General features: G+C 48.5%; 1 protein-coding gene across 1 annotated transcript in view; it reads left to right on the top strand.

Annotated features, from left to right (window-relative positions):
• LOC119399505 (serine/threonine-protein phosphatase 1 regulatory subunit 10) overlaps window positions 1-23,957 on the top strand; it is a 66,081-nt gene that overhangs the window by 19,515 nt on the left and 22,609 nt on the right. The gene's annotated exons all lie outside the window — the stretch shown is intronic.

Below are 23,957 nucleotides of genomic sequence, written 5' to 3' on the forward strand. Positions count from 1 at the left end.
GCTCTATCGAATCGAGACCACGACAACTAGTATCCTGTGTGTGCGGAATGCAAAAACGCGCTTTTGCGTAAGTGCACGTCAAACAACGTGTCGAAATGAATCCAGATCGTTCCGCTACCGTAGCATTCGTAGCGGTACAGGAAAAAAAAGGGGGGGGGGGACGCTTAGCAGAGAGTAACACGAAGGGTGCACGGCTTGCATCTTGAGCCGCTCGCTTAAAGCCTCACAGAAAGCATCCTTGAAAAAAAAAATGTACTGATACGCATTATGTTAACTTGTTTTTACGGTAAAGTAGCTGATGCCTTAAGATTGAATGCGTGCTGGGTTATCGCCAATGCGGGGACAGTCGCCTCCTGTCAACCAGTACCTTTAGTCTCTCATGTTTCACGGAATAAAGAATTTTTCAAATTATCTTAGTCTGTTCACCGAAAATTGAACAGCATTAAATGAATTTCACCCTTTCCTGCACATGTGCAGATGTAGATTCTTGTTGCAAAACGTGATTGTACTGTTTTCGCTAGGCTACACGTTTGTACACGTAAGTTTACTGCTGGTAACTGCTCGAAGTGGCTCCAACCAATCGCATCGTACAAGTTTACTGTCATAATTCATATGCCGTGAATGTATCATGCCGAGTAGCGTCAACTCAATAAGCGTTGTCAATGTGGAATTTCCTATGTTTGGCGAGTGATGTATTTATTGAGCAACTCTGATCGGGACATAACATCACAACCGCTGCGATGGCTAGGTTCGTTAGTGCCAGGTGTAGATACAGGCTAGTTGGTATTACGTTGATGTGTCTGCCGCGCATGCGAAGACAACAGGCAGACGTCGTCGTCGGTCTGTGTACCTGTCGTCTTTACATGCGCTGCAGTCACGTTTGCGATTTTGTTGGTGCCGACGCGCGTCTTTCTCTCCAGTCAGCGAGTAGCGTACATCATTTTACTGTATTGTGCACGCCTCAGCTCGCACGCCGTGTACCTCGCAAGAATTTCTTGTATTGTTATGACTAGAGGTGCTTTCGTAGTGCATGTGATTGTCAACGGTTAGTGTCCATGTCTGGCCAAGCTGAGAAGACCCGCGGTTGAGAAGGGCATAGGCGTGCGCACAGGGGGGGCAGGGGGGGGGGGCGCCCCCCTAATCACCTAAGAGGGGGCGCAAAATCTGCCCCGCACACTGACTCTTCTAGTCACCCAAGAGGGGGGGGGGGGCGCAAAATCTGCCCCATTGACTTAGTAGAGTGGAGGGGCGCTGCGACGAACCTTTGCCCCCCCTAATGGGGAACCCTGCGCACGCCTATGGAGAAGGGTTATGATTTTTGATGATCCTTTAGCTCATATCAACAAAACGATGAAACTAAATGTTCTACTTCCCTGGCACGCTCCCCCACTCCCTCCCTCGTACAGTATCAGCAGTACATGCCAAATAAATCATTTAATGTCTTAAAGGTTCGATTAAAATAAAAAAAAAACACTTACAAAAGCCAACAAATTATTTCAAAGTGTTTGCTGCATCCAATCTTTCAAAACGTTTTTCTATAGTTTCTCACTTACAAAATAAAGTTCATTTTCATACACCGAAATGTTTACATCATTTGGGGCGTTTCATGTCCCCAATCAATCATTCTTTTTGTCGAGAGAAGAGCGAGCGATATCTAGCTGACTTTAAAACTTAATTTTAAATTACCTGCCGCGTGTTGCGCTATGTTTTGGCTCGCATATTCGCAGGAGCCGCGGCTGCCGATCGGCAGCATTTTCTGACCTTGTTCAGAAAGTGTTGCAGGGCTCCTCCATATTAACTTAGTGTCACGAAAGCGCAAACCCGAACGCATCTCGATGACCGCGAGCACACTAGCGCGAACGGCGCAGACGGGAGAGCAATCGCATCGCGGCAATCGCCTCAGCGTGCCTCCGAAACTAAGATAACGCGACCTCCGACGTAAAGGCGCGCGGAAAGATGGCGAACACTAAGCGGGCGATGTGTTATCTGGGTTCCCCCGGTCTTTGCGCCTGCCGCAGATTGACATTGCCCCTCATGATAGGGCGCACGGGCCGTTTTTCGCTGAGCCACTAATTACCCCCTGAGGTGGTTCTGGGGAGAAACGCAAAAATGGAGTTCCCACCCTCTCCCTCCATCCTTTATGGCTTACTCGATGATAACTACTGTCTTTGACACCTTTACCGATTAGAATCAACGAGGCCCAAGCAAACGCTCATGTAATGGATGAACTCCCGGCTGTTTGGTGTGGAAACTTCATGGCGATGTCGCCAGCAGTCTCTTTTCTGTCTTGCCATACGTTTTTTTTTTTTTTTTCAGGATAAGGGCTTTTTTTTTTTAATTTGACATATTCTAGTGGAACTCGTTCTTGGCCTAGTGTGTTAAACATACTTGAAATTATAAGGTAGCGCGAAAAAAAAAATACGGTCACATGGAAGGGTTCTAGCTGCGCATGTGTAATTCTCGCATCTCATTCTTGGTTTATGGCACGAATAAACAGTCTGAGTTTGCGCCACCTTTAATTTTAATTTATTATTACGGTTGAAGTAATCCTTTGTAGGGCCTGTTTAAAGAATAATAAAACTGAGAAATAGCCTTCTCAACTTGGGCAATCATGCGCACGTGTTTAAGCCTGCGTCACATTTATTTATATTACGAAAACCTCAGTATATAGCATACCTATACGCAGACGTTATAATAAATTTCTGTGAAACAAAAACGAGATTTATTTTCCGCATCAGTACAGGGTACTACATAAGCTGTTGGCGCTGACAACCAGCTTGAACACGTTGGCGGCTTCTTTTAGGAATGCAGTTGAAATCTTACAAAACGTATCTCTCCTGAACCTTTTTTTCAACGGCGTTCCTTTTCGCGCTTCGTCAGGGGTCAGTCCGACGCTCTGGCTACTTTCGTTATCAATGGGATCAGCCCGCGGCGGAAATGTGGCGTACTCGCATTGATACACCTGACATCAGGGCCACGACTATGTAGCAGCGAAATTACTGACAGGATGACACTACCTCGAAGACGGCGTGTGGCTACTGTGACGCATTCGCCGTAAGAGCAGCGCACTGTCAGACAACGTCCGGTCTTTCCTCTAAAGCACTCACGATTTTTTATTTTTTGCTGAAAAGTGGAACTGGGCATTGCAGCTTATGACCTTCGTTATGGCTGCACGACGGCGCAAGCGGGAGCCGATGGGTGATAACACACACACACACTATAACTATGACCATGTTGCCAATAGCTGAACACACTGGGCACTCGACGGGGGACTCAGGGGCGTAGCCAGAAATTTTTTTCGGGGGGGGGGGGGGGGGGTTCAACCATACTTTATGTAGGTTCGTGCGTGTGTTTGTATGTGTGCGTGTATATATACGCAAGCAAAACTGAAAAATTTCGGGGGGGGGGGGGGGCGTTTCAACCCCCCCCCCCCTGGCTACGCCCCTGGGGGGACTCAACGGAAGAAAGCAGTCGGAAAAGCCAATTCGGCAGGTTTTGGCAACACAGTCGCTATGTGGCCTTCAACTACCGATATGATTGGCAGGAATCTTGTGGCATGGCGGATCCGCCACTTTTCCATTACGTTTTTTTTTTTTTTTGCTCTGTCGTGCTGTTATTAACGCTTGTTTGGACAGATCGCATAAAAAAGTGCGGTAAATTAGGACACTTGGGAAATCTAGGCTTCGTACAGTAATTTTCGAGACTTGCACGTGTGCAGTGCTGTGTCTTTTTGCACCTATGGTCACACACACACACACACACACACACACACAAATTGACATCAGCAGCTCTGAGAGATCTAATGTAACCACGTGGAACGCATCTTCACACGCATTATAAGTGGGAATAGGCATTTAAGAGCATTATTGCGAGCCGTGGTCACATCTTGCGTAATCGGGGTAGGACATTAGACCCGTCGGGCAAGTGCTGCGGTGATCTGAGAGGGGCCATGAATAACACATAGCTGAGCTAGTTGGTACGTATTCATGCTAAAAGACTGCGCGTGCAAACACGGACACAATAGAGAAGTCGGGACACCACAAACGCCGTTTGTGGTGTCCTGACTTCTCTCTTGTGTCCGTGTTTGCACGCGCAGTCTTTTAGCAAGAGAGAGGGCAAAATGTCATTCTTAAAAGAACGTTTGTCCTACTGCTTTATGAGAATGCCAGTGGGCGAAAAAAGTTATGTAAAATTATCAACAGCTGTGCCCTACAAATTAAGCTAAATGTATCACACGATGAGCGCCACTAGCGGGACATTTTGGAAATAATCCCGATGACGTGAAAGTCCGACTACAATTAATCACTCGTAATCAAACTAGCTGCAATAAAAAAAAACCTTCCATGCATCAAGAGACGTAATATAATGCTGCTTGTTCGTTTCTGTTTGATTCATGGAAAAAAGAACCTCTTTGTCGTTGCCATGGGGAACGGCGCGCGTCTTTCGTTTTCACCGAACTGCGCTTCGCCCGGCGCCCGGCTTCGCTCACGCTGTCGCGTCGTAGTGGTCGTTTCGGTATCGCTTACTGCTGCGTGTGTTTTGCGCGCTCGTGAAAGTCGCTCTGACAAAGTTCGACAAAATGCCGGATGCCCGAATGGTGCACGCCGCCGCGCAGTAAAGGCGGGTAACGTTGGGCACGGCAACAGTGACGTGTGTAAGACCGCTTTCAGGCAGGTGATTTGAAGTGCGCTAACGCGATGCGGACCACTATAACATGAGTTTATTTTTCCTTGGCACAAAAGTAGCACTACGAGGTTTGTGGACCACTGTTTTCACAATCAACGTCGACTTAATATTTGCCTTTAGTATCCCTTAAGGGACGGATCGCAAATGTGAATTGAAACCTGACTCAAGTGATTTTACAGCTCACATGGTTTCGCATAGTGGAAAGAAGGCATGATAACGTTCTAATTAAATTTCTACGCATGATACGTCGCTTACCAGTTGCAATTGCACCAAAGGCCACGGATCCCTCTGTTGGCGTGTATCTAAACGACGAAGTTTAGGTTGACAGCAGCAATATAAAATATATCGCCAAGTTACCTTACCTAGCAGATAGACATCAGCTGCTGAAACCACCTTTGCCAACAGTCTGAGTGTACACTAGCTTCTCTTCAGAGCGTTTAATGTTCTCAGTATGCGAAGTTTACGAGGGGGTGCTGAAAAGATCCTGACTTAGTACAAACAAGTGTATAGTCACAGCTTTGAAATTGCACAATCATTCAACGTAATCCCTCCTCAAGCAGATACCTTTTCTACATTGTTCTTTAATCTTTTCTAATGCATTAAAAAAGCACGCGATAGGTCAAACCAGCTTTCGGCGGCATGTTTGACGTGAACAGTGTCGTCAGAATGATGCCTCTTCAAGTTTTTTTTTTTTTTCGAATTCGACAACAGGCGGTAGTTGGAAGGGGCCAGGCTAATTGAATACGAGCGATGGTGAGCAAATTGGAAACCCAAGATCTTCATTTCGCAGCCACAACTTTGGACGTGTGTGAATGCTCATTGTTCACTGTTCAAACATTTCGGCACCCACATTGCTGAAAGCTTGCGCATGTGTAGAATATTTGTGCGGATAGAACCAACATGTTCCCGGCAGATTCCCAGAAACTGGGCTATCTTTCTGGGTGATATTCGCTTATTATCAAGAATTACAGCACAGCTTGTTACCGGATCCCTCGAGGTTGTTGGGCCGCCACTGCGCGGTTCATATTCAATGGTAAATATGTCTTGAAACGAGAGAGCCAGCTTTTGAGTGCACTATAGGAAGGACACTTCTCCCCCTGTTTTTCTGACATTTCAGTCTTAAAGGAGTACTGACACGATTTTGAAGTGCAGCAAAACGGACGTTTTTGGTTTCCTTGGCATGTAGTGTTAACGCTCTCCCCACACCGCATCCGGGAAACACGTATAAATATTTAAAGGGATACTGAACAAAAATTTCAAGAAGCTACGAAAACACTTGCATTCGACTCGGACGACACGACTGTTCCTGTAAACAGCGTTTATTTCACGTAATTTCCAGCAGTTGGCCGTATTTTTAGTGGATTGTGAGAGCGCGGCGGCTGCACGCCAGTGCGCTTGTCGACGGCCGTGACGTCGAATGCTCCAGCAAGAGGGCGGCAACCGGCACGCTCTCTCCTGCCCTGCCACTTCCCTTTCTCCACCTCTCCTCTCAAGAACACCTTCCCGACCGTGAGAACACGTTTTGAGAGAGACGCGCGGCAGCGCGTGGCAGCTTGCGATGTCGATTGGTAAGCGATATTGCAGTGAGCACGGTTGGCGAGTCAGTATCCGCCGAGTTTCGCGTCACTTCCTCTCTAGTTCACGGCGCAGCCGCTAGACGCGCCAATTTGTGAAAAATGCATTAAATTCAATATTTTCTGCTTGTCTCTGGCTGAAATGAAGGTTGTTTCAACAAATTTCAGCACCCAATCTTTCAATTGGGCCATTTATCTCGGCGGCGAAAATATTGTTCAGTATCCCTTTAAGTTTGATTTTAAAGTTTTCATCTCCCAGCATCTGCAAGGCAGCTTCACCGCATGGAGAGCCCTATGACGTTTCAAGTCAGCTCACTTGGTTTGCGAAGTCTGGGCTCTGCATGCAGCCTAAATCACAGAAATCGCTGTCGGAGGCACTGGACGACAGTTCACTCATCATGAACCACGTTCGACTGACAGCAAAGGACAGCAGGTGCATATTTCCTGGGTTGCAGTCTGCCCGTGACGTTACGGGCAGACTTGACACGTCACTATGAAGCCGCCCTCTCGAAACCCAAACCGAAACTGCTGGTTGAAAGAAGCGGTATTAAAAATATATGCAATGCCTCCCCAGGAACCACGACACTCTTTTTAGGGTTCTCGACACCGGTGCTTTCATTTAGAGCAACAACCCGAAAAATTTTAAAATTCATGTCAGTACTCCTTTAATGACCCTTTTAGACTTTCCTGGAGAAACAAATACTTCATGACGCCCGGTAACTTCTACAGGAAATCTGCTTATGCCTCTGCCATCTCACGTTCCGTCTGAAATTGACACTAGTTATGAAAATCGGACACCTCTCATACATGCACAATTACTTAACATGATATCAAGCTTTCATATGGCTCTGCGTTTGTTTCACTTCTAAGCGAAAGGTGACAAAGCCAGGAACTTTTCAGCACCCCCTTGTACGCGCACACACATATACCTCACGAATATATAGCATTTTATTGCGATATCAATTATATAGACACTTTCGGATTATTTTTGCCGTCGCCGTCATGTCTCGGATATGTATATGGCACAAAGAAAAATAAACCAGAAGAAAAAATTCTGAAGCAGCCGGCCGGGGATTCGAACCAACGATTCCTCGCTCCCCAGCGCGCTGCGTTAGACAACTCACCCACGCGCCATGCTTGCGCCATCGAAATAACGGCGAGCTATTTATATACACCATTCACCGCTGGTAGTAGGCAGATCTCAAAGGAGCTTGAACCTGTTTTCTATCACGCCACGCTCCTGCATTTTATGTCAATTTGAAAACTGCCCTTGAGACGCGCGCGACAAAATGGCTCCTTCGAAACGAAAAAAAAAAACACCGGGCACACCTTGCGCCAGACGCCCCCGTGTGGCAGGAGACGCAGAGGGGTCACTCCACGCGCCGCTGTTTAAAAAAAAAAATTTCTAAGAGCGTCTGATTTTTCATTGTCGACAATTCTCGCGCCGCAGTTTAAAAGAAAAAGAAATATCTAAGAGCGTCTGATTCTCCATTGTCAACAACTGTGACTGTTGTTAGTTCACGCTTGTCCTGTGTATACCTGTGCGTTCTTTCCGGGCGTCCTTTATGCTTCAGCGGCACGCTGCAAGTATCGAGCTGCTTGTAATTCCTCGTGTGACATTCCAATTTCTTGCGATCGCATTCATTGCTTCGCCCTTACGGGTGCCTTACGTTACTTCCAATCTGTCCCTGTGTCCAGTCGCTAGGTTATACAAATCCATGATTTATTGGAAATCACTTTCCACAGCCTGCGTTCAGCCTAAACTGATTCAAGTTTATATAATTCCATGATTTATTGGAAATCAGTTTCCACAACCTGCGTTCAGCTTAAACTGATTAAGTTTACGTTGGCAGCTTTTCGATTTACGCCAGTCTAGTCTGCTAAGCTAAGACCAGTAACTCCCTCGCCGCACTATGGGAGAGTTGCACAGGGCTACCGAGCCGTGGCGACACCGTTTCGAGTGGGCGTGTTTTTGAGACAAGCGCAGTGGCGGCACTACAGACCGTAGCAGCACCGCATTCTGGAACTTCGGTGGAGCCCCACGTTGGTTAATAGGGCCGTTTTACCTCATGGTGGGCCGTGCGACTGAGGTGGCATTCTTGAGTGACGATGCAGTACAAGTGCTGCGGCCTGGGGTGTTCGTCGAGCTGCGAAGGCACGAAGCATGTGCGTATGGGTGCGAAGTACTTGTCTTTCGGCGGTTTAGTTGTCCGTGCGCGTTATTTGCGGTGGCGCCGAATTCTGTGCCATGACTGCGGTTAGGGATATACGCCTCCAACCCCTTCTAGAAAAAAAAGCGTTAAGTTAGTAACAACTTCAGGGCTACTTGGTTCATAATTAGAGCCGATGATGAAACATCGCTATTTGAACAAGTAGAACAAAGGAACGAGGACCTTATTTCTGACGTGAGGTAACTAATGAAGTAACGTCGCCGGTACGCCTGTTATGAAATGCTGCACCAGTATTGAATCGTTGGCATGACTTCTACTCTGTGATCGTCTGTCGCGGACCCGACAGCCTCGCAGCGAGCTCGCTCATCCCAGCCATTGGCGGCCGTATTTTCTCCGCGCTACCGACGGCGTCGATAACTCCACTCGTATAATACTTGAAGCACAGCGACAAACATAATAGCTTTATAATGAGCTGTGGAGAGATCGCGATCGGCCATGGATAGGACAGCGAACTACGCCTGCCGGCACTCGGCGATCATGCATAGACAGGCGGCTGCAGACAGCGCGACGTGCTTTTATGACACTCTTTGTGGGCAAGGAAATAGCTTTGCTCACACATATTTACCTTTTTCACAATTTTCTGCGGATATACAGTCGTCACATTAATGTGACCACCATATACTTTCGACGTGGACAAATAAACAATCACAGGTGGCAGCACAGTGCAGTTGAGCGTATGTTAAAGGGGCACTAAAGGCAAATAACGATTTATGTCTGAGTGAAAGCTCAATGTATGACAACTTCTAAAACGGCAATATTATTAACAGCAGTGCCCTACACCAAGAAATTAAGCTAAATGTATCACATGATGAGCGCCACGAGTGCAACATTTTCGAAGTGATCCCGATGACGTATGAGAGTCTGCCTACAATAAATCATTAGTAATCAAACTAGCAGCAATAAAAAAAAACCTTCCGTGCATCAGAAGACTTAATAAAATGGTGCTTGTTCGTTTCCGTTTGATTCATGGAAAAAAAGAACCTCTGTGACGTTGCCATGGGGAACGGCGCGCGTGGTTCAAAGGTTCCGTTTTTGCCGAACTGCGCTTCGCCCGGCGCCCTGCTTCGCTCACGCGGTCGCGTCTCAGTTGTAGTTTCGGGATCACGTACTGCCGTGTGTTTTGCGCGCTCGTGAAAGTCGCTATGACAGAAAGTTCTACAAAATGCCGCATGCATGTGATATTGCCGGATGCCCGAATGGTGCACAACGCCAGTGCTGCAGCTAGGAAACCGATGTGTCTATTCACTGGGTGCCGCGGAATGAACCCTTACGCTCGAAGTGGCTTAGTGTCATGCCATTGTCAAGTTCTCCGTCCACATCCATTGCGGCGATTGCGGCAAGCTTCGATGGCCGTTGTTGCTGCTGTGGGTCCCGCTACTTTTGCTCTGCTGCTACTATACTCTGTTCCAGAAGTTCCGTGCAGCAGAGCCAAGGCTACACGACCCTCGAGTGCAGGTTGTTGCGAAGCGAGATGTAGTGCCCCATATACGTAGCCCGTGGTTTGTCCTCATGACTTTTGCTAGCGGTCTCGTCGGAGGATTTTTACTTGAAGGCTTCTCTGCGTGTTGTAGCTGTGAGTTGTATGACGATTTTGTCGCATTTTCTGTATAAAACAATTTTTGTGGCTCCATGATACTGAAGAAAGTGTTCTTGCTTGTACGTGTTATAACATGCAAATGACGAAAGAAATAACGCTGTTGTGGCTCGTATGTGTTATGTTTTTACTTATAAAGTACGAAGGAATGGTACGACGCTGTCTAAACTTTTATGAGTAGTCCGCACAGCCCGAGCGTCCACAGCGCCGCGGAGGACCCAGTCTTGGGTTGTGATTAGTCCGCGGTGGCAGATTTGGTCACTCCTTAGTCAAAATGGCGGCGCCTGGTTCACCTGTGCGATATCGTGCAAGTATCTCGAAGACGCGCGCTTTTATGGTGCCGAGGAGAATATTTAACCGCTTTCACAATTACAGCTCATCTCACTGCGCAGTTGCACAGTGTCCCGAGACGCTCTTGCCGCTTTCGCTGCAGCGCTCGTCGCTAGCAGACGACAGGGCGCGGAAGGATACTTAGATGTGCTCGCCCTCCTGATTGGTTGAGAAGGCCTGTAGCTTCCACAGTGCTGCACGGAACTTCGGGAACAGGCGGGCAACGTTGGGCACGGCAGCAGTGACGTATGAAAGTCGGATTTCAGGCGGGTGATTTGAAATGCGCTAACGCGATGCGGACCACTAAAACGTGATTTTATTTCAAAATAAGCACTTCCTTGGCATAAAAGTAGCACTACGAGGTTTCTGGATCGCTATTTCAACAATCAACGTCGACTTAATATTTGCCTTTAGTGTCCCTTTAAGGGCGTGCGAGGGCTTCGGAAAACATTGCAGTCGCTGGCATAATGCAGAAACTGAGTGATTTATCCGACGTCCATCATTAGCTTTCGTTTCAAGGGTTGAAGAATTTCCGAAACGGTGTCAACTGTTCGCGTGCCGCCGTGGTAAAAGTGTACCGTGCATGGCAAAATGACTGTTCAAAATCAGCGACGTGGCAAATATGGTGCACCACGGGCCATAGATGACAGAGGTCAACGACGGCTGTGGAGATGCGTTCGGGCGAACAGACGTGCTACCGTTGAGCAACTGACTGCCCAGGTGAACCAAAGGGCTACCAACAGTGTCTCCCAAACTACTGTTCAGCGAACGCTGCTGCGTCTGGGCCTCCGCAACAGACGCCTGGTTCGTGCACCTATGCTGACTGCTGTTCATTGGGCATGAAGGCTGGAATGCACGCCAGTACCGCAACTGGACGTCCAATGAGTGGCGACAGGTGTCGTTTTCCGTTAAGTCACGTTTTATGCTCCATCGGACAGATGGTCGTTGGCGTATACGGCGTGAAACCTCTGAAAGCAAACGCCCTGCAACCATTGCCGGAAGGGTCTAGGCTGGCGCGCAATTTACGCAGCTGGCCACGGCATTGGAGTCGGCATGGTTCAACATCCCAGTGAAGGAACCTAATTGACTTCCTGCACGTCAGCAGTCCGCTCTGCGAAAGGTTGTTATTCTGGATTTTGACAGGTGGTCACATTAATGTGAATGGACTGGGTATAAATGTATTCCGAACGCGCGTATAGTTATGCAGGGCACTTGCATGCTACCAGCACTTGAATGTTGGGTAGTGTTGGCAATCCGACGATGTAACTGCAACATTATCTTAACTTTCAAATGAGTTGTCTACCAATTATTCACTGTTATCCTGAGCTCGTCCTAAATCGCATGGCATGATCAGATATTAGTTAAGATGACAACTGGTATGTCTAAATTGCTACGAACTAAAACGAGTAATGAAACGACGAGCGCCAGAAATGAAAGGGAAAGCCACCTGGAACTACTGCTGGAGATGGATGCCCTTCGCACACTGCGGCCTCTATAGCTCCCGGCTCTGGCTCTATATGCAACAGGCCGGAGTTCCATGGGTAAGTGTGGAGGAAGGAAATATTTTCTTGCCAGAGCTGCATCCGGCTGCCACCAGCGTGACCTGGTATCCATGCGAGGCGCACAGTGCAACCGGCCTTTCCGCGAATTCAGCCGGGAGTAGATCTTCATAGAGTGAGTCGATGTATGCATGTAGTGTGTTACGTGAAGGCAAAAAAGTAGGCTTGAGGACAGCGTCGCATGTAGTGGATATCGCACCACCTTTAATGGGTCATTACCTGTTGGGCGGTAAATGTAGGCTGTGGTGGTATGTGGGCATGCAGTATTACTACTTCATTGCTTGAGCGTCTTCACTGAGGGAGGCGTCTGTGAAGACAGCGTGGTGATGGGCAGGGGCGTCGCGAGCCTGTCGGCGTTCACGTTTTGTGGAAAATGGTGCTAAGGTAGACTGGTGAAAACATTCATGGCTTCATGGTTAAGTGGCTCAACAGTTTGCCGCAAGTGCAACGAAAAATAAACTTGCAAGAGCGCGTGAGATGGGAAGAGCATTCACGAGACGACGGAGTTCGCTCCTTACTGTAACAGGTTTGAACGCGATGCGACGAGTTAATCAGATTCCGGGACCGAGTTTTGTGAAACCATGTTTTGCAAAGGTGTTTGCGCACCATCGGAAGTAAGCGAAGATTGCGACGCAGACTTGATGCATAGGACTACAAAATTAGTTTTGTCCGCAGGAGGAGGTGTTCCGACACCCTTCGTCCAACTTCGATCGACGTGAAGAGAGAGACTTGGCACGCAAAGCTCTTGGACGAAAAAAAAAAGGAGGGGGGGTTGCTTCGAGCTGTTGTGCAAACGTGTCGATCCATTCATTCCACTGTTCCTACAGGTGGCAGACAGCGCGAATTCGACAAGGACAAACGCATAGAACATGAAGGAAATAGCTTGTGTTACGCGTTCAGTTCCTGTGTTTTTGTCGAATTCGCACTGCCCGTCACCGTGGATTCGCACCAACTAGCCCGGTCGAATTAGGGTGTTTTGTTGAATAACGGGATTTTCCTTAACAGCGAGTAGTGGGATTTACCATATTTCTGTGCCACATACCCGTTGTAGGCCGCACAGTGGTATGTGCCACTGTGTGGCCTACAACGGGTATGTGGCACAGAAATAAGGTAAATCCCACTACTCGCCACTGGTCCACTAAAAATGAAGAAGGCAACAGTTAGCCCAACAAATGGCTGCGAAGCTACGGCGGCGAGCCGAAGGCCCCGAGTACGTACACTAAGGAACGCGAAGCGATGACTGCAAAGCGATGGAAGGCCTGCGCCAATGACGACGTGCCCATAGATCTATGAGAGGTGCGAACTCTTGGTTTCAGCGCGAGTTTCTGTATCTGGAGTTTGGACAACCGTCTCGTGTCTGTGACTGTGGCTTAACTCGAATCTCTCTGCGATGAGAATCAACGTAGAAACAACCTAGAAGCAACCTAGAACCTGCATCGCCCAGCGAATGCCTAGAAACAACCTAGAAGAAACTAGATTAGTCTTCAGAATCGTCCAGTTTCGTTGTGTCAAGCCTTGTGCGGCTTAGTGCAAGCTTCGCAATTTTTTTTCGTCTATCCGGCTTAGTCTGCGAGAGACCAGGGGTGTCACTCTAGAGATCAGTCATACGACTTGAAGACAAACATGCACTTAGCTTTAGTATTTCTTTGCTCTGGTTGTTTGAATGAACACATTTTGTGGGACGTTGGCCTTAGCATGAGTTGCAGCCAATATCGACGTTCATTCGTGAATTTAGCAGTAGTGTACTCAAGAAATTGCATGCAGGCTTCTGGCTGGTGTTGCATTAGTCTGTTGGCAAACGCTGGGACCAATGTTGCCCGACAGTCGCCAAATCTGGTTGCTATATTTGCCCCTGCAGTTCCAGCTTCCACAAGTGTCTGTACGGTCCGTTGACATCGGCCTTTTTCAGTGGGCGTATCGTTTGAGGAGATGCTTAAGAGAATTTAATTTACTACAGTAAATTACCTCTCTCGATTACCAAAAGAATCACTCGTTACGCGAGAAGGGACCTGCTGAAACAGAAAATAGAGCGAAAAAGAATAGTTAGGGGAAAGTAAACTCAATTTAGTTCCTAAGAAGTGTAAGATAAAACAAGCCGAGCTTAGGAAACTATTACCACAGTTCCCGTGCGGCCCAAGTACGAAAAAAAAATTGGGGGAGCTACGCGCTAGTGGTGCGCAGGCAGGAAAGAACGGAGCTTCGGGCCTTTCCCTTCTCTCCCTCACATAACTCCTCACTTCCCTTTCCCACCCCTTGCTATACGATGCTATACAAGGCTATGCTACTCTTCACCCTCTTCCCTCACTTCCCTTCCCACCCCTTGCTATATTATACTATACTATACTATACTATACAAGGCTATGCTTTACCCTCTCCCTCATTTCCATCATCCTCGCCCTCACACCACTCCTGTCCCTCAGATCCCTTTCCAATTCCTTGTTATACTATACAAAGCTATGCTATGCTTTACCTTCTCCTCACCCTTCCTTTTCCCACCCCATGCTATACTATACTGCTAACCCTCACGTCCCTTTCCCATCTATTGATATACTATAAAAGGCTATGCTATACTTGACCCTCTCCCATCTTTCCCTTTTTTCTTTCCAACCCTCTTGCTATATTGTACTATGCTATGCTTTACCCTTTTCTCTCTTCACTTCCATTCCCCACCCCCATTGCTATACTATACATGACTATGCTATGCTTCCACTTCGCTTTGCACAGCTGCGCCGAGTTTTGAGCGGTCGCCGGCCACGGCTGGACTCCAGCTTAAACAGCTCCGCTTTTAAAGGAGCACTGACACAAAAGTTTTGCACCTTGTTTTTTTTTTTCTTGTTGTTGCAATAGATAGCTTATGATCCACTTATCACGGCTGCAAACCTCGTTTGCGCGTGTGCGCGACGGTTATTTATTTAGAGACGTTTTTAGAGCGCCCAGTCACAATTTCGGTTTCAAAGAGCACCGAGCTATAGGCAGCACTACTTCCGGAGGACGGGTAACCACAGCTAGCCACGTGAACACGCAAAATTGTGACGTAGCGGCGCGCGAGCGTGGGTGTGGTGGGCGCCGAACCAGGTCAAGTGGCGCCAGCTATGGAGTATTAGAAACAACTAACAAACGCGTAATCTATGTCCTCCGAGCATTCGGGAGCGCCCATCTCGACTCGCTAAGCTTACAGCATCGATTTTTGACTATGGCTCTCAAAAACGGCACCGAATCGGGACGAATACATTGCTGTCGAAGCTTAAGGACATGAATCTAAAGCAGATGGAAGCATCAGTTCGGAACTTACACGTTACAGAGCGCACGGCGCCCACTTGATAGATTCGAAGTGGACGACAACCGCTTTTGGCAGTGCTGCGATGTTTTTCGGAGGCGCGAATGCCTCGCCGGCGAAGCTTGTCGTGCAAGTTGGACAGCTGTCGCGCGTGCGGCGACGGCCGACGTTCTGCGGCACCGCGCCGTTGCGGCAGGCTTGCCGCTAGCGTGAGCGGGCCATAACATCTGCCAACGGGCACGACGAGCGAACAGCGGAAGAGAACACAACTAGCACACGCAAAGCCGCAGGCACGGAGGAAGAAATGGCACAAGCGCAAGGGCACAACCAGCCACCAGCCAACACAAACTCGTGACGTAGGTTTGTTTACACATCCGCCGCGTTGATGTCGGCGTCGCGAAGCGCTCGCATCTCGCACAGTCGCGCGGCATGCACTTTAAAATTGATTTTAAATATGTTCTACGCTATATTGGCCCTTGATATACATAACTTGCAACTACGCCACACCTCGGAACTCTGGGATACGATTTCGCGGCATGCGCCGCCATTACCGAGCACATCGCAGCAGACGACACCGAGTCAAGCTGTGCGGCTCTCGCATTTCCCGTCAACGCTGCACATCGCAAGGGCGATTTGTGCGATATTTGGCTGCTGCACGAGAAGTGTAAATAGTAAAAAAAAAGAGGCGAGACGCGGGGACGTACTGTTTCCCAAACGTGATCACCCGTGAGACCGAACGAAAGAGCTATCCGAGAAGCAGAGCACATGGCTCTGCTTGCACGCGTAACCAGGAAGGACATGCGCGTGTAAGCAGGAAGGACCTCAGACGCTGCACAACGTTTGTGTGTGCGGGTGTCACTTCAAGTTATGCTTCCGAATCTCCTCACCTTTTTGCCGAGTGTATCACCACGGAGTTATGCGCGAGATCAATTTTTGTCCAAACGTGAAGCACCGAATTGAACACAACGATCACGCCTTGGTTTTCGGGAGGCCCTCTTAGCTCTTCGGTGAAACGAACACCGACTGCAGGCGCCAAACATGTTATTGGGCCATGGTTAATGCAGCAATCAGCGACGAAATCTGTGCAAGTTTGAGAACCGCAAAATGCAGGCGGCGAAGAGCGCCGCTGTAGGTGACTCGTGCGAAGTTGTTTCAGCCATTACGTGCGACACCACTGACGACACTGCAGGCTGCATAATACCCTGAACGATTCTCGTTTGTCATAAGCGCAAGGCAAACGATCAAAACACGTGCACTACGCCGAACGATCCGCGCACGAACGTAAACACAGCACGGTCACAGAGACGTATGTGCTCGGTGATGGCGGACGGAAGACAGGAACTGACGTCACTTGCAAGTTATGTATTTCGTAGACGTGTACGGTTCCACATACATCTATTTCACTCATTATCTCGCCTTCGAAATTTTGTGTCAGTGCTCCTTTAAAAAGTTTCATGTCCGTTACGTCACATTGGCATGCAGGCTTGGGGTATCTGCGCAAAAAAAAAAAAAGAAAACCATGGGACTTACGACGTCGACTCCCTTCGCGTACTTGGCCTTACAATACATAGACTGCCCTAGCTCACCCTAACTTCTGAAAATTCGGAAGACCTTAACGCAAGTCACCTCATTCGGCGAATCACCACTCAAAGAAGAGGACTCAGTGAATTCAAAACCATCCAAATAATATAAGCCCTCCTGAAAGCCGGATAACATATGGCACGTCGTATTTCCTCAAGAAAGCTGAAATTGGAAAGCTGAACATCTTCATCAGAAAAGCAATTAAGAGCGCACTAGGACTTCTCAGCATGACCTCAACCACTACACTCTTTAAACTTGGCCTCCATAACATCTGGAAAGAAATGAGTGAAACGTACAGGGCCAGTTAGCTGGAGCTCCTTAAGCTGACTCAAACAGGTAGAGCAGTACTGACGCGATAGCCGGATTACCGCTGCTCCGTTTTCTCGCAACATACATGCAACACACAACAAAGACAAGGCAGGCAAGAATTAGATCACTAAGCAAGAAGTCCTCGGAGGACCCAGACACGGTATATACAGATGCGGCAATGTACATAGGTAGAAAAGCACATGCAATTAGTGACCAAAAACCAAGGTATTGAGCTGGTTCTGCCACCGTACCAACCGAGAATCCAGAAACGGTGAAGGAAGTCGCCATTGTCCTTTGCATTGCCGCACGCATAGACACAGCCATCATCACGAGTGGCCCAGACCGCATGCAGAAATGCACAAAGAAGCCGGATCTCTACCGTAGCAGCCAAGATTCTCAAAGAAATTATGAAGTGACAAGAGTTACCCGACACTTACGTCTTATGGGCGCCTGGCCACGAACACTTGGCAGGAAAAGCAGAAACACGTGCTGTCGCCCGAAAGCAAACCAGCCGGGATTTTCTGCCGCTAGGGCTTCAGAAATCGACGAGGGTGGAGGACGTTCCATTCAACTACTCCGCAATATTGTAGCACTACTGGCTTGAAAGAATACAGTACCCACATCCAAAATTAATCAAGGAAGAAGCTACCGCCATGTACCGGACAGTCTACATACAATACATGGTGTTGGTATAGTGCCTAGAATGTACAGGTATAGTGCCACTATATCCCAGGCACCATAGTGTTGTAATACCCACTCCGCGCGAAAAACGATCAAAACGAAGCTTCAAGACCCCGATGGGCCGGCCAAGAAACGTGGGAGGAATGTTGACGGTTTAGAGCTTGAAGACCGGATGAGTCTGGCGGGCGAGGCACAGGACGCGGCATTAGCCAACGGCTTTCTGGACTGAGAAAGCCGCCCACCTCGGTCGAAAAAAAAAAGCTTTCTGGCTGTTTCTAAAAATAAACGGCTATTCCTTCTCCTGTACCTATGATCGCGAAATTACCCTACAGTTTGGAAGAAATAAGCCTTTCTAAAAATAACCGGCTATTACTTCTCCTGTACCTATGATCGCGAAATTACACATACAGTTTGGAATGAAATAAGCCTTTCTCTTTAGTGTCTGTTAAAAACCGTAGCTTCCGTTACCATCTTCGCCGTAATCTAAATGGATCTCATTTAATGGCTAGACGAGCAGGCTTGTATCGGCGTTCGCTGAGAACTTGTACCGAAATTCTCGCATGACTGCTCTGGCGGTTCGGTACTGGACGGTACTTCTCGGAAGAGATTCGCTTAAAATTAACCCTTGCCGTCACTTCACGCCAAGGATGCCACTAATATTAAGCCGGCGGTGGGAGATGCAAGCGAGTGAGGCGTATCAGCCAACAACTGGTCACGTTGCTCGTCTATTCTGCCACGTCGGCGTCGCTTGGGCGCTCCGTTTGGGCACCGTATTGTTGCAGTGGTGTTCCGGCATTAAGTAGGTGCTGCAGTGCTAATTAAGAAGCAGCCTCTTAGAAAACTCCCTCACATGCTGCCATTATTTATGAAACGAAACAAGCAGCTGCAGTTTCAGTAGAATGAGGTATTTTTCCTTGCCGTGGGGCGACACTAGTTCACTAGAGTAGCTGTCTCCGCCGGTAGCCGTGTGGGCACTCAATAGAGTCTTTTAGCAAGTTACGGAAATACGGTACGCAAATACGGTAAGGCAGTACGGTAGCGTTCCTCCTTTCCTGCTGGTTGTGCTTTGGCCGCTTAACAATCGGGAAAGGAGGAGCGGTACCGTACTGCCTTACCGTATTTGCGTACCGTATTTCCGTAACTTGCTAAAAGACTCTATTGACGGTTTTTTCTTCCCTTGGGCTAACCTGTTCACTTGTACCCAACACTGTGCATATTTTAAATGTAGTAGCAAAGTACGGTGTAGGACTCCAGGTGATACGCGTGCTGACCGAAGCTGGCGTGCGAAAAAAATGCCCTTCGGTTGAAGATGCTATGCAGTTGGTTGGAAATGTTCGTCATAGCGAATTTTTCTTGCTTAAGAATGGAATCCCGTTGTGTTACATGCAATATAAGCGAGGTGTGGCCGACGTCGCGGACTACCAGGGACCATTCTAGCGGAACTTCTCATTGTGAGACATTTTAAGGCGCTATTTTCACACATTGCCGCGTCAGTCAACTGTGATGCCACGAAAGTGGCTTAGACTGGTCTTGGTGAAGCTACATGCAGCCACTCAGTGGTTATGAAATGAGAAAAACGGCCTTTTTTATTCCTGAAAATCACTAGAGTACACAAAATCTGAACCAACGACGTATTTGTAAGTGTGGAAGTCCTAGGGACCCCGGACTAGGGATTCCTCCCATGCTTTTTGTTCTACGTACATAATAAAGATGTTTCTCTCTCTCTTGAAACAACTTCAGGACTTTGTCCCAAAAACGGCGCTTACCCGCCTCAGCTTTCCCACCTCGGCGTCACCCAAGATGCTTCAGTCAAGCTTCTTTGCGACTCCCAGCTCCGGAAAAATGCCAGAATGGTGGTGTGGATCGCAGTGGGGATCGTTGAAGAAATACTCCTCCAATAATGAGCAGTTTTGGCTTCGTTTCCGAGGTGCTAGAGAAAATTTTGCGTCTAGGCAGTCGCGCCGATGTGCACTGTAGGCAAGGGTGTTTCATGCCTCAGACTTTTCATGCCTGCGGTTGCTTACTGCGTATAATATGCTAAAGGTGCTCCTCGTGCTCCGCTTCATATTTAGAGCAGTCATGACATGAATAGCTGTTGCCAACCTGACAACATCTCATCAACGGTGACAGATTGCGAAAACGCCCTGCATTTGCTCTGCGTAGTAGGCATAATTCCTAGAGGTAATAAATGTTATGATTTCAGTGTAACGTGTTTATCGGTTTGCTAAATCATCGAGTGTGCTCTTGCGCAAGAAGTTATCGGACTTTATTTCGAAGGGTTTTGCTTGATTTGAGCACTTAACGTGGTTTCACACGTCGGTGCAAACTGGAGCCACATGCTTTGAAAGGATTGCGTCTACGGTTATGACGTGCATATCATCGACCGCAATTGGTTATAATGATGCGTCCGATCCTTTAAAGGTGTGAATTGCGTAGACGGCAGGATGGACCGATAGATACAGCAAGAACGGCACCGATAGTGGCACGCAACCCGAAGAACGTAGAAACTTCAATAGACCACGAAAAAAAGTAATAGAAAATTACTGCCCTCTACATTAGTTTCGCGAGTTCACGTGCCCCCCGGCGCTCGACCACTGACACGCGCGGCGCCTCCCCTGGCAGAACTCGAAGCGACCACTAGCTCAGAAGTTTCCGCCCATGGTTGCCTCTTCTGTGTACTGCATCTACCACACCGTTAACATAGTAACAGCGTGTAGCCGCACTGCATGGAAAGGGTGAGACAAAACAATGCGCCGAGATGAAAACATTCACCGCTTGATCATCACTTGATCACCGCTTGATCAGTAACTGTACAAGCACGTACAGTACTCGGCGATTTAAACACTATACTGGGAGCGCGTGCTGTCGGTAAGGACGAGAGCGTTCGTGACGCATAGTGACTGCATACGGTAAACAGTCGTTCAGTCTGTGGTTCTCGATGGTGCCGGCGGAGCGCTGCTATCCTTCGTAACGCACAATCGCTAGCTCCAGCCGTTTCGCGCGGCTGGTGTGAGCGCACTGTTCTGAAGCTATGGCAAGTAGTGCTCCGCCAGCGCCACCAAGAACCTCAGACTGAACGGCTAGCTACCGCATGCAGTCACCGTGCGTCACGAGCGCTCTCGCCCTCACCTTCACTGCCAGCAGCCACGCGCTTCGAGTATCGCGTTTCAATCGCCAAGCACTATAACAACTAAGCTGCTTACGAGGGTACACAAACCAGAAGGGAAGCCTTCGCCTCGCGTGTGGATTTTTTTCTGTGCTCGGTGGCCTCGGGCGAGAAAGCATCCAGCGCCCCTGCCGTGTTTTGTACACTGGATGTAAAGAAAAAACATGGCTGATCCCTCCGTCATAGGAATCGGTATAACACGAAAGTGAAACGTGTCTTCACAGAAGTAGTGCGTATTGTTTAATGATGTATGAGAGCTTGTACAGTACGGTTCACTCTTAGAGGGAACACGCCAGCGCGTGGCTGACAGCCTGCGCGGCGCTGACTAGCGGCGAGATTTGTAAATGCGGCGCATGCGCATACACTTGTAAGGGCGGCGCGCGCCCGGCGTCGTCTGCTACTTCTGCGCCCATGCGCCAGGCAATTCCTGGAAAGCGCCGGCAAGCGGTTCCGTTTTTGCGGGGTGCGATTTATCTAGCCGTCGTCACTCTGCATTCAACAGCCAGAAAAACAAATATCCGCATTTGGTTATTGCTGCGCTCTTTCGCAAGGTTTAACTGGACTGGTTTCTATGCTCGCTAAAGCATCATGCGCAGATGCTCCTAAGATCGACTATTTTTTACAACAAGATTATTCTGTTACAACAACACATGCACACAATGAAATAAAGCGTGCACGGAACTTTACCTGACGGTAAAATTGACGGAGACGTCTCGTTGATTATACTTTTGCGACAGAGGATATACGGGGCAAGAACTAGCCACAATACTTTTGAAGGATGCAAAGCTGGTGTGTTGGTGCACGTCCGTACTCTTTTAAATGAAAATAAAATTCAACTTCTGCAAGAAAAACAGCACCGAGAGCTTGCTCAAGCCAGTTATATGTATTTGACACACAGCTACAGCAACTGGCCACTTTCGATAACAGACAAGGCAATTGAAGCATGATGCAGCGAACATATATACTAAGCTTGCCCTTCCAACAATAAAATAAACGCCTATTCAACAAGCGGAAGGCAGAGTTGGTATCACTTGCTTCTAACTTCGAAAACAAAAGCGGTAAGGGTCAGCGCACGCCGAGCGCTGCCGCATGGAAGGAGCAAACGACGCGGGGCACGAACCGCCGCAATGAATCTGTACTCATGCGCAGCATTTACAAATCTCGCCAGCAGTTAGCGCTCCGCGGACAGCCGGCCACACGCTCGCGTGTTCCCTCTAAGAGTGGACCGTACTGTACAATGTCTATTCGTGTTTGGCAGCTATAGCCCCGTTTGACGTGAATGCACCCATGTTGACAGCATATCTCTATCGCGACGACTAACGCCCATGAGCATGATTAAACCGTTGTGGTAGCTGACGGTGTGAACATATATTTGGACACAGCGAATCGTGAATCCCGCTTAAGGATGATATCAACAAGCTCATAATCAACACTGGTACCCGGTATGCACTTCTTCAAAACGTCGTCAATTAAGGAGAGAAACGGCACGGTGTGCGCTTTCTAGTAATGGGTAGCCGACGCCTGTGCTGCGCTTCAGCAACACGGGAGGTCGAGGTTCGTAGCCTGAGCCGCAAACGCGTGCGTCCCGCTGGCCTCTGTCTCGCAGGCGCTGCTCTCGCTCCACCAAGGCACGACATTCACCCGTCGAAATCGCGTCCTTTCTGCAACGCATATTGCAGCAGTTTTGTTAGTGTCGGTGCTCTCGCAATTCAAGCAGTCGGCGGCGTGGTTGGTGCACGTGGAAGCTGCACTACTCCGATGAGCCGACGCACGCTAACACGAAGCCAAAGGCAAAGAACGTAACTGCGTCAAGGGTGCCTCGGCGACGCCAGCGCGGCCAGTCTACCTTTCTGGTATCGAGACGCTTTAACCATGACCTCCGATATCGCGTGCAATCTCAGAGTAAGCGCTAGTAAGTGTCGATCGTGAAGCATTACTTCTTTTCACGTCTCACAGACGGCGGCACCGCCCCGCTCCGCCCGCCGCGAAAGAGAATGTGTGAAAGATATAAGGCGTGTTCGCGCCGTGTCTAGCATATCCCGAGTTAGGTTAGTCGGTAGGGCGTCGGGCGCTTGCCGTCGCGGACGCAACGTCGTGGGTTCGATTCCCAGCGGGGTATCTTTTTCTTGGTTTTTTCTTTCTCACCCGTTGGCGTCCATTTTATAACGTCATATCCGTGACGGATGTACTTGGTGGACCCCGGCATAAAACACTTTCGTGTTAAGAATAGGCACTAAAGTGTAACTTTGTTAACGCGATAGCGTTAGAGAGCTCGTGTCGCAGAAATTCCGGTGTCGGCGTCGGCACCGTTGGTTGTGAGCGAAAAATCGTCCGTGACCGAAAAATCGAGACAAAAGCAAATAAAAACAAACAACAAAAATCTTCGGTTCCACTGAAGATCGAACCCGGGCCGTTCGCGTGGCAAGCAGGTGTCCTCCCACAAAGCCACCATGTAACTTGCAGCTGCTTCGGAAAAAAAGCACTACATAAATGTCATGTAGTGGAAGGAGTCTCCTTAACGCATTTTGTTCGGTAGGTGCATAGGCGAGGCCATCAAACTACGTCGAAAAAGGCCGGAATAGTGCAGCCATCGCCGCTAAAAACACACACGAACTTTCAAACAGCTCTAAAGATGGACAACTATGTCCATCTAGCGGAAAACATTTCAAGCCAATGCCAGTTTTTTAGAGGAGGCGTTGATCAAGAAAACAGCAAACGCTAGGTAATGTACTGCCATCTGTGAGGCATTGTGAGAAATACGTCTCAATCCTTTATGGCCTCCGAGATGGCGGACGCGCGGCGCATATCTTGGAGGCCATGTGACTCTTGCTTTAGGTCAAAAACTTGTACCATTCGCGCGCGCGTGTCTGTGTCTGTGTGCGTGTGTGTGCAACAATACACATTAATAAGTATGCACTTAGTGGTTGAAGTGCGCACTAGGGGCCGGATTTCGCTATCGCGTTCAACTC

The sequence above is a fragment of the Rhipicephalus sanguineus genome, chromosome 1 (assembly GCF_013339695.2).
Source record: "Rhipicephalus sanguineus isolate Rsan-2018 chromosome 1, BIME_Rsan_1.4, whole genome shotgun sequence".
NCBI classification, from domain to species: Eukaryota; Metazoa; Arthropoda; class Arachnida; order Ixodida; family Ixodidae; genus Rhipicephalus; species Rhipicephalus sanguineus.